At 33.7% G+C, this 9,607-nt stretch overlaps 1 long non-coding RNA gene across 1 annotated transcript in view; it reads left to right on the forward strand.

Annotated features, from left to right (window-relative positions):
• The window catches only part of LOC131921469 (uncharacterized), an 88,355-nt gene extending 83,326 nt beyond the window's left edge, over positions 1 to 5,029 (forward strand). The window contains exon 4 of the long non-coding RNA XR_009382012.1: positions 4,881 to 5,029. This is a non-coding gene — a long non-coding RNA (uncharacterized LOC131921469). The remainder of the gene's footprint in view (positions 1 to 4,880) is intronic.
• The last annotated feature ends 4,578 nt before the right edge of the window (positions 5,030 to 9,607 follow it).

The following is a 9,607-nucleotide window of genomic DNA, read 5'->3' on the forward strand; positions in this document are numbered from 1 at the left end:
TTATTGCTGGCCCGGGCTTTGGTCCAACTATAGAGCTACTGGTTACTGCCAAGTTATGCATGCCACTAATGCACTCATAGGATTATTGTGTCTTCCTTGACATTGGTATGATTCTTAGGTGTCATGGCTGGATAGGACAGTTGGTACTTCCTTCATCTGGAGTACTGCCTAGCATATTCCAGTACCGTGAATACTAGTCCTCGAGGAGGAAGCTTTAAGATCAGTTTCAGATCATATCCTCTTGGTCCTGTGTCAGAAGTGCATGGCTTCTTCAGCGATTGGAAATTATCTTTCACCCTTAGGGGCAACCAAGGTCAACAGTAGTAGCCTACAATGTTTTTGGAGTCTCTTGGAAAACCATGACTAACAACTCAAAAGAGGGTATTTCATGCCTAGTATTGCCGTTTTTCTTAGCTTGCCTTCCATTGTGGGTGGAGTATTCCAAACTAGACGAAAAATTTTCATTTTAAACTACATATTTACACACAATCTTACAGTATTATAAAATGTTTTAGGTAGATAATAATACCATATGGAATTTTCAGACATTCTTAATGTTACTTTCCTCTCTATCCTTCTTCTGTATTTATCAGTCTACACTATGCTAATTAAAAGCCCTATTTAATGCGTTTTAATCAGATCACTTGTACTCTGCTTATTAACCTCTGTTTCTGCCATGAACTCACACTCTAGAGATAAGTCCTGTATACTTTTCTGAGTTCTGGAGTTTCTACAGCTTATTACATACATTTGAAGATTTAAAGCTAAGGAACCTCAGATGAGGGAGAACATGTATCTTTGTCTTTCTTAGTCTAGGTTACCTCATTCAAAATGAATTAATTGTTCTAGCTCCAGAGATTTACAACAGTATTTAACTAAGAATTTTTGCATCTGTATTTATGAGGGATATCAGTGTGTAGCTGTTACTATTTTAGTTCTATTTATTTAGTTTTATTTATAATGTATGTGTGTGTACATATGTGTATTCACATAGCTTATGTTTTAAATTGATACTAGCTTCATAGAGTGTGCTTGGGAATTATCTTTCTTTCTCTAATATTTTTAAGCAATTTAAGAATATTGGTTGGAGTTCTTTGAAAGACTGGTAGAATTCTGGCTGTAGTCAATTTCAGCTTGAACTGTTATTTAGATGGAAGTGTTTTCTTTCTGTTGTTTGGGTTTTTTTTAGTTCATTAATCTTTCCACTTTCCCATTTTCAAGGGTTGTTAAGGTTGTAGGTCTACTCTTGGAAGTTTAGATGAATCTAGAAATTCATCCATTTCTTTTAAATTTTCTAACTCTTCGGAGTAACACGTTTTTGCAATATTACCTTATAACAATCAGAATTTCTTTGATATGTGTTGTAATTATTTTCTGCTCATTTCTGACTCTGGGTCTTCTTTTTATTTAGATAAGTAGAGTAAAAAGAGTTTTGGTCATGTTAGCTTTATTGAAGACTGAACTTTTAGATTCATTAGTTCTTGGTATTTGGTTTGTTCTTGTTTTTCCAACTTATTGAGTTGAGTCCATTGGTCATTTATTCTTTTAATACAGTTGCTTATAGCTGTGGATCTCTCTCATAGGGTTGCTTTCAATGTGTTCTGGATATTTTGTTTTTTGTATTTTTATTTCCATTGGATGCACATTGGCTTCTCTGTTTTTACACTTTTACTCCAGCTTTTTGGTAAGATTCTGGGACATTTAATATTTTTGAACTTGCTGGAGGAAGAATGTAATTGCAGGGATGATTTGAGGTTCTGCAACCTAGTTCCACTTTCTATTCACTTTGTCCTTCCAGGGTGTAGATGTAGTATGACCTGCCTTGCTTGTTCACATGTCTTTTCTGTCTTGATGGATTAATTGTGCAATTGTAAGAAAAAAATTAGATTTTTCACCTTAAATTGTTGTTTCCCTTGGGTATTTTGTTACAATTACTGAAAAAGTAATAAAGACAGTGGGAATTCAAATGACTGGGAAGCAAACTGTGGGATTAAGAAGCAAAATTAAGCACACACAATTTTTCTTGCTCCTAAAATGAATGTGGGTACTACAAAGATGGATCACAAAAAAAACTGAATGCATAAAAAATATCAAAATGCCTTTAGGGTTTTATTTTAGAAAGAAAAACCCCAGGAAGAAATTAGAGCTTACTAAGTAGTAAGAAAAAGTTAAAGACACAGCAAGTTTCTGACTCATGAGTTGTTTTCACTAAGAAATCTGATAAGAACAGGCTTTTGTATTCATTATCTGTCCTGGGTTTCTTTATGTTTCTGCAATAAAATAATGTGACAAAAAAGAAACTTAGGGGAGAAAGGATTTGTTTAGGATCCCTGTCTCAGGTTATAGTCTCTCATAGCAGAGACATCGCCAAGGGCAGGAGTTTGAAACATCTTGCCAAGAAGAGGATGAAATGAATGCCTAATTTAGAATTTAGTACCAATCTAGAGTTGTGACTGCTGTTCCATCCAGGATCTCAAATCAGGAAATAGCGCCTTCTGCTCTCAGGCTGGATCACTTCACATCAATTACCACAATCAAGATGATCTTCCACAGCTATGTTAAGAGGCCAATATAACCTAGACAACTGCTCATTGAGACCCTCTTCCCAGGTGTTTCTGTTCTTCAAGTTGACAACTGAGACTGTAACCATATCATACTGTGAAATGCTGCTCAGTAATAAATAGTTTGAACCTACAGGGTAGGAAGATTTTGTGATGGAATCTGTCAATTTCAGTTTTTATTGCTTTATAATTGACATATAAACAATAACAAAGGTCAATAAATGATTTGAATATGTTTCTGTCTATCAAACTGAAAGATATGCTCTCACTATTTTTCAAGGCCGCTTAGCAAATCTAATTGAAGTATAAAAAACAATACTTGGCAACAGGACTTTTCTTCTGAGTTAAATCAATTGAAGCATATACACCACCAGTTTGTGGAGTAATCTGAGCTAGTGTACTAAATTTCTAAATACATGTCGGTAGCAATCAAAGTATCCATTTAAAATACTCAGTTCCACTACACTTGCTTGAAATAGGCCAAGATCTCCACAACATTAGGAGAGTGTTGGCTTTAAGAACTTTACCTGACACATTCCATTACTCTTCTTAGGCTTTCAGAATACCTTGCTAAATTTCTTACAATATGAAAGTCTCCAAATGATTAATATTTCATAAAACATTAATTAATGGAGAAGCCAAATTAAAACCAAGTGTGGCTAGCAGTAAAGTGTGCTGAAAATACATGAATGGGTACATATTAGTCATGCTTAATTTAACACAAATTTGCACATTTGCAATTATGTTTCAATATTAATAATATGCAAAATCTGTATTATATTTGATATTTTCCCATATACTCAAGTAAACTGATAAGGATATCCATTTTTGTGACTTATTTAACACAAAAATTTGAAACGTGATATTACTCATGAAATTTAGTTATATCCTGCCTTAAAATGATATTTTAAAAATAATTATATTTTTGGTTTCATTCAGAATTTTTCAATTTTTAAGCTTTAGTATTAGAAATGTGAATTATGTAACATGTCAGCAGAGATTATTTATGTGTAGGCCAGTATTATAAATGTTAAATTCATTAATAAAATTACTGAAACTTTATGCGTGAAAGAGATTCCAAAGGGTATCAATAAATTAAGTTTAACTAGTTGTCTAAGAACTTAATGAACTCTTGTATAATTAAAATTTTATTTCTTTAAAAGTTCATCTTTGTACAATTTAAATTACTTTTAAAAATGAGTTGATTAAGCCGGGCGGTGGTGGCGCACGCCTTTAATCCCAGCACTCGGGAGGCAGAGCCAGGCGGATCTCTGTGAGTTCGAGGCCAGCCTGGGCTACCAAGTGAGATCCAGGAGAGGCGCAAAGCTACACAGAGAAACCCTGTCTCGAAAAAAAACCAAAAAAAAAAAAAAAAAAAAAAAATGAGTTGATTATTCTGTATTAGTTATGTTTATCATTGAAATTTCATTATATTACAGCTCTAAGAGGAAATAGTATTCATTTTTATTTCTGTTGCACATAACAATAATATTACAAATTCAATATAATATATTCTGCTTAAGAGGATGCTAAAATTTAGCTAAAGGAACATTTACCTGAAGAAATTACTTAATATAGCTGCTTATATTTATAATGCCATAAGCTATGGTGCTGAGTTTCAAAATACACCTTATTTCAATACTAGTAAAAAACTGAAAATCAAACCTGTAAAAGAGAGAAAATAATAATAATAGCATTTTTTCCAAGGCTGGATATTGAGACCTATGAAATGCTTCAACCATGTCTTAAATTTCATTAATCATTTTCATATTTTTAATGATATCTTCTGTTCATATTTATGCATAATGTTATTTTAAATTTTTATTTGAATAAACATTTTCATAAATTCTTTGAGAATTTCATACAAAGTATTTTCCATACTTACCCCAGCTCTTCCATGTAGCTCCTTTAAGATCCATTCCCATCTCCCTATTCAGCAAATTTTGTGCCCTTTATAATTTTTTTTCATTTACTATAACATCAACTCCAATTTGGTTTGGCCATATAACTCTAGGTGTGGGAACATCCAGTAGAGTGTGCTTGACTTCTTACGTGCCACACACTTAAAGAAAATTGACTGTCCCTTCCTCAGAAGACATCAGATTTCCATTCCATCTCAAGTAAAATTTGGAGGTTCCTGATCTTCTTTCAATTCCATTTTACAATGTTGATTGTATTCTTCTTCTGCAGATCTTATGCAGGCAACAATAACTGCTATAAATTCATGTGGGTAGATTCCCTGTCAGGTACAGAAGATACTGTTTAACTCCAGTCATCCAAAACTCTGACTATTAAATTCTTTCTGTCTCTCTTCCACAGTGATTCCTTAAACTTTGGGGCAAGAGTGTAAAACAGATGAGCTATTGATGCTGGAGTGCTCCACAGTCCTGTATGTATCCTCTTCATTTTGACCAGCTGTAAGTTCTACATTAACCACCATCCACTGCACAAACACATTTCTCTGATGAGGTCTGAGAACTTTATTCATACACAGTTAGCAAGCTACAGATTGAGAAGGTAATTTTACACTATGTTAATTTAGCAAAATAATACTAGCAGTTTTATTCCTGGAACATATGCGTTCTCCAATCGTGGGTTCTTGTCCAGATTTCTAGAGGAAGACATAATGGTTATATCTAACACCTAATTTAAAAAATAAAGGAGTTTCTGGTTTCCCCAAAGGATTCATGTCACTATTGCTTCCATGGGCATATCTTGCAATTTCAGTACGCAACATTCATACCTGAAAATAACTGTTGACTTTTGTTCCCAAGCAGTCACCGTACTAAGTACTAAGAGCTTTCCAGGAGAATGAAAGATCTCAGGTCCAGAGCAGCTTGATTTTTCCACGTTCTTTGTCCAATGTATATGTCGTCGTCCATGATGAGTCTTTTCATCATGTTCTGATTGATAAGAGCTAGATGAAGTATGCAGGAGAAAAGGGAAATAATGCGGATTTGGAGTTTCAAGTGAGTAGCGGCATGAGAGTGTAGCACACATCTGGCCTTGGGAGAAGATAACTAACTCTAAAGTTATTTGAAAAATAATATGGGAGCTTAAAATTTTATATGTTACACACAGGGAGAGGGAGAGGGAGAGGGAGAGGGAGGGAGAGAGAGAGAGAGAGAGAGAGAGAGAGAGAGAGAGAGAGAGAGAGAGAGGTGATTCCCTAAGAAGGGTTTTATGCTCGTCCCAGAAGCCCTAGGCGGTCAATGGCAGATATGGGATATCACTCTTCAAGTTATTGGTATGTAGTGTCCTGCATACCACCAAAACAATTTAGGCTATTGCTATTGTTCTTGCTGCCAAGCAGTAATTGATGGATTTAGATATGCTATTTTAGAGAGGAAATTTCAGAAAACAGGGCTGATATATATACATACATATATACATACACACATACATACATATATACATATATATATAAATTATGTTTCTGAAATTGTTTTAATAAATTGTGTCATCTTTCAAGGTGTGAATTTTTGCAAAAGTATAATCACTATCCTCTAGCTAAATATTTAAATTTTGTAAGTAAAATTTATATGTAAGGCAACAAACAAAAACACAAATTATAAGTGGTTAAGAGATCACATTTCCATGGTTTTATGAAGCTGCCATAACTTACAAGACCTTCATGTTTCTCTAACTTCATGAATAATCTCAACAGTGACTTTGGAAAGCACCTTCATTACATTCTCACTGATCCATAAAGATTTAATTGCTCCATATGCTACAAATTCAGTGCTAACTGAAGTGCAATCAGTAGTTTGCATATCTCTGATTACCATATTTCTTTGGGAATATTTAATTAATGTTTTAAAATAATTGTACACTCTTCTTTTAATTGATAATATTTCCCTTCATTCTCTATTTCATGGTTAGCCACCTCTTGTGAGATGCCATATTATGATGAAGGACCACAGAGACGTATAATTTGAATGGTTGTTTTAAACCTCACTTTCTTGGTAACTAACTTAAAATTTGATTTCTCTAACTAAACTAAAACAACAAAAGGTGTTTTACAAGAAAATACTATTTCACTGATATGCTTTTTCAACCAACTTAATGTAAAAATTAACATTAGAATATTTATAAGAAGAATATTAGTGCCACTAAATTTGTAATACCCAATGAAGCTTATGATTCTGTGATCTTATACATATAGAATAACATACAGTAAAGTATTCCGACAATGATTATTTTGCCTTTGTTTTAATAAATGGGGGAAAGACTGTGGGGTTCCTGACAATAAGAAGGCAAAACATGAACATAGCTTCCTGTATCTCCTATTAATATTTTTGTGTAAAATTGTACAATTTAAGCCATGCAACTTTGAAAGAGTACGTGAAAGAAAAGGGAGAAATGAATTGTGTTGTTACCTATTTTGGTATTTTCTGTTGTTATGCAAATGGAAAAATTTGGGTTGGTTGGTTGGTTGGTTGGTTGTAGGCTAGCTTACTGAAACAGGATCTTGATATGACTCTCAGATAAACCTATAATTTAAATTTATCACCTCAGTGACCTACATGATAACATTACAGAAATGGACCACCATATTTAATTCTAATATTGCCTCTTAATATTGAATTCAATTAAATTTTTGTTTTGCTTTCAGATAAAGCTATGACTTTATAGCATGATGCGAAAATTCAAGATCATGATATGAATCAAACTTTGTCCAACAAACAATAGAGTTGGTAGCAGTAAAGGAGTCACAGGTGGCTGGTTTGCTGGTGATTTTTTTTTCAAAAGGGGTACACTATATTTTGTTACAGATAAATATGCCAGTTCCAGGCCTAATACATCAATCAAAGCTTTAGTCATGGAATAGTTATAGATCACAATCTCTCAAACTTGCGATCATTATCACTGTACCAAAAACCAATAAAGGGAAACCACAACATATTGGTACTTCTCTTGATACTTGAGAGACATCATAGTAAAAGTTACTAAAATACTCTTCAATATGAACACTGAATGAGATTCTAGTCCACCAGTTTTAAGTAGTACCCAGGTAAAGAATAGATTCTAAAGCAAACACAGGCTGTCAACCATCCAGTATCTTAATTATGCATTATAAGCCAACTCTTAAAATACCTCTTACTATTATCCTCTTTTGTGTAAATGCACTAATCACTCAAAATTATTATTGTAAATTAGCAGTCAATTATGGAACTAGAAACACAGGTGTGACCACTTAAAGTAATAGAATCTCAAACAGAGAATTGGAGCTTTGCAATGATAATATTAATGATATAATAAATAGATTGAACATCCAATAATGGAAATAAACATGTATAGTTCGTCTATCAGATGACCCACTGAAATATCAGTTAAAAATCAACTAGACAGGTTGTGTTGATGAGAGGTGAGGACGATTTTTGGTTGTGAACCTAGTCTTTAATAGTTGAACCATCTCTTCAGCCTGATAACAATTTTTAATCTGTGGATATAAGGACAGATGATGAGAATTCATTTAAGGATTTTATTATTTTAGTAAAATGGTGGCTACGGGATCTCATCCAATTTCCATGACTTCATTAGCCATGAGAAGTTGATTATGTTCCCAGGACCAGGCACAATTTCTTTCTTGTTGAATGAGAATGAATTTAACTTACAAACCATTGGTTACCTCTAGGTTACATCTGCCACTACTGCACCCTGAAGCTTATGGTTATTGCTCTATGCTGATCATCGTGGTTTTTCATAGGTGTCATAGCCAGGTAGAAATATTGGTTGTTACCCTCCTTTGCAGCTTTTCTCATGCCTTCTGGTACCACAAAAGCTAGTCTTCAGAGAGGTGATAATCAATTTATTTCCTGCTCAGGGGAGTCTGGGTGTTGTGTTTGAACTTTACAGTGTCTTCAGCAATAAGGATTTACCTTCCACCTCGTGGTGTGTGGGGCAAAAAAAAGCAATGATAATAGTCTATAATGTTTTAGTATTCTCTTGGAATACTCTGAATGATAACTCAGATGAGGATGTCGATTTCCTCTTTTTGAGATTTTGTTAGCTGGTCTCTGGATCTTGGAAGGAGTATCATCAGTTCAGATGAGAAGACTTCATTTCAAGTCCATATGTAAATTTTTACACTGACAATGATGGATTATAGGTATTTTGTATATAAAATTAATAATACAATTCCTTATGTTATTATCAGATTTGCTTGCTCTTAATTTAAGCACCAAACTAATTCTTCTATAATAGTCCCCTTCCTCAATCTTTAATTGGAGGAAAGAAAAGGAAGGGGAGGATGATATAATTATATTACAACCTCAAAAAATAATAAAATACGTTTAAAAATTAACATGTATCACCAAATATATGCGAAGATTGAGGTAAATCATGTGAGGTTATGCAATGATGAACTTGAGTGGAAGCATATAAAATTTAGTTTTCTGATTGTCATGTCAACCAGGGACATCAACAGTGGTCCTACAGAACAATAACTGGAATCTAGATTAGTTGGTAGAAAAGAGATCTGTTGAGAATTAGGTATAGATTGGAAGTAATAGTTCTTCCCTTCTGATTTATTTTATTTTACACTGTGAAAAAAGCAAAGTGCAATGGAGCTATCTACTTTTCCTTTTTGTTTGGCACAAAGTAGATGACTTGAAGCAGAAGAGGATTATGGAAGAGTAGAAGGGAATATCTAATGAAATATCCATATGACAGAAAGACAGAGACAGAGGTTCTTCAGGGCTTTGGGAATAAAATCTCACCTGAGATTTCCTCCTCCAGTTATTTCTAGTGAGTAGTGTGCTGCAACACAGGACCACAGCTCATCCTCAAGGACTGCCCAGAGACAGTGAGAATGATGTTTATATCTGTTAGAAAGATAGGGAGCAAAGATTTTTTCTAGACTGCCCTTCACTTCATGGTATTTTCTAGATCTTTTATCACACTAATGTATAACTCCTGCATGTATTCTCATAGCCTATTTAAAGTTAAATTTGAATAATAAATCATAGTTAAAGGAAAAGAAGGTATTTCATAAAATTAGAAAAACGACATAGTCCAATCAGAATTATATACTCATGATTATG

This window comes from Peromyscus eremicus, chromosome 11 (genome assembly GCF_949786415.1).
Source record: "Peromyscus eremicus chromosome 11, PerEre_H2_v1, whole genome shotgun sequence".
Lineage (NCBI taxonomy): Eukaryota > Metazoa > Chordata > Mammalia > Rodentia > Cricetidae > Peromyscus > Peromyscus eremicus.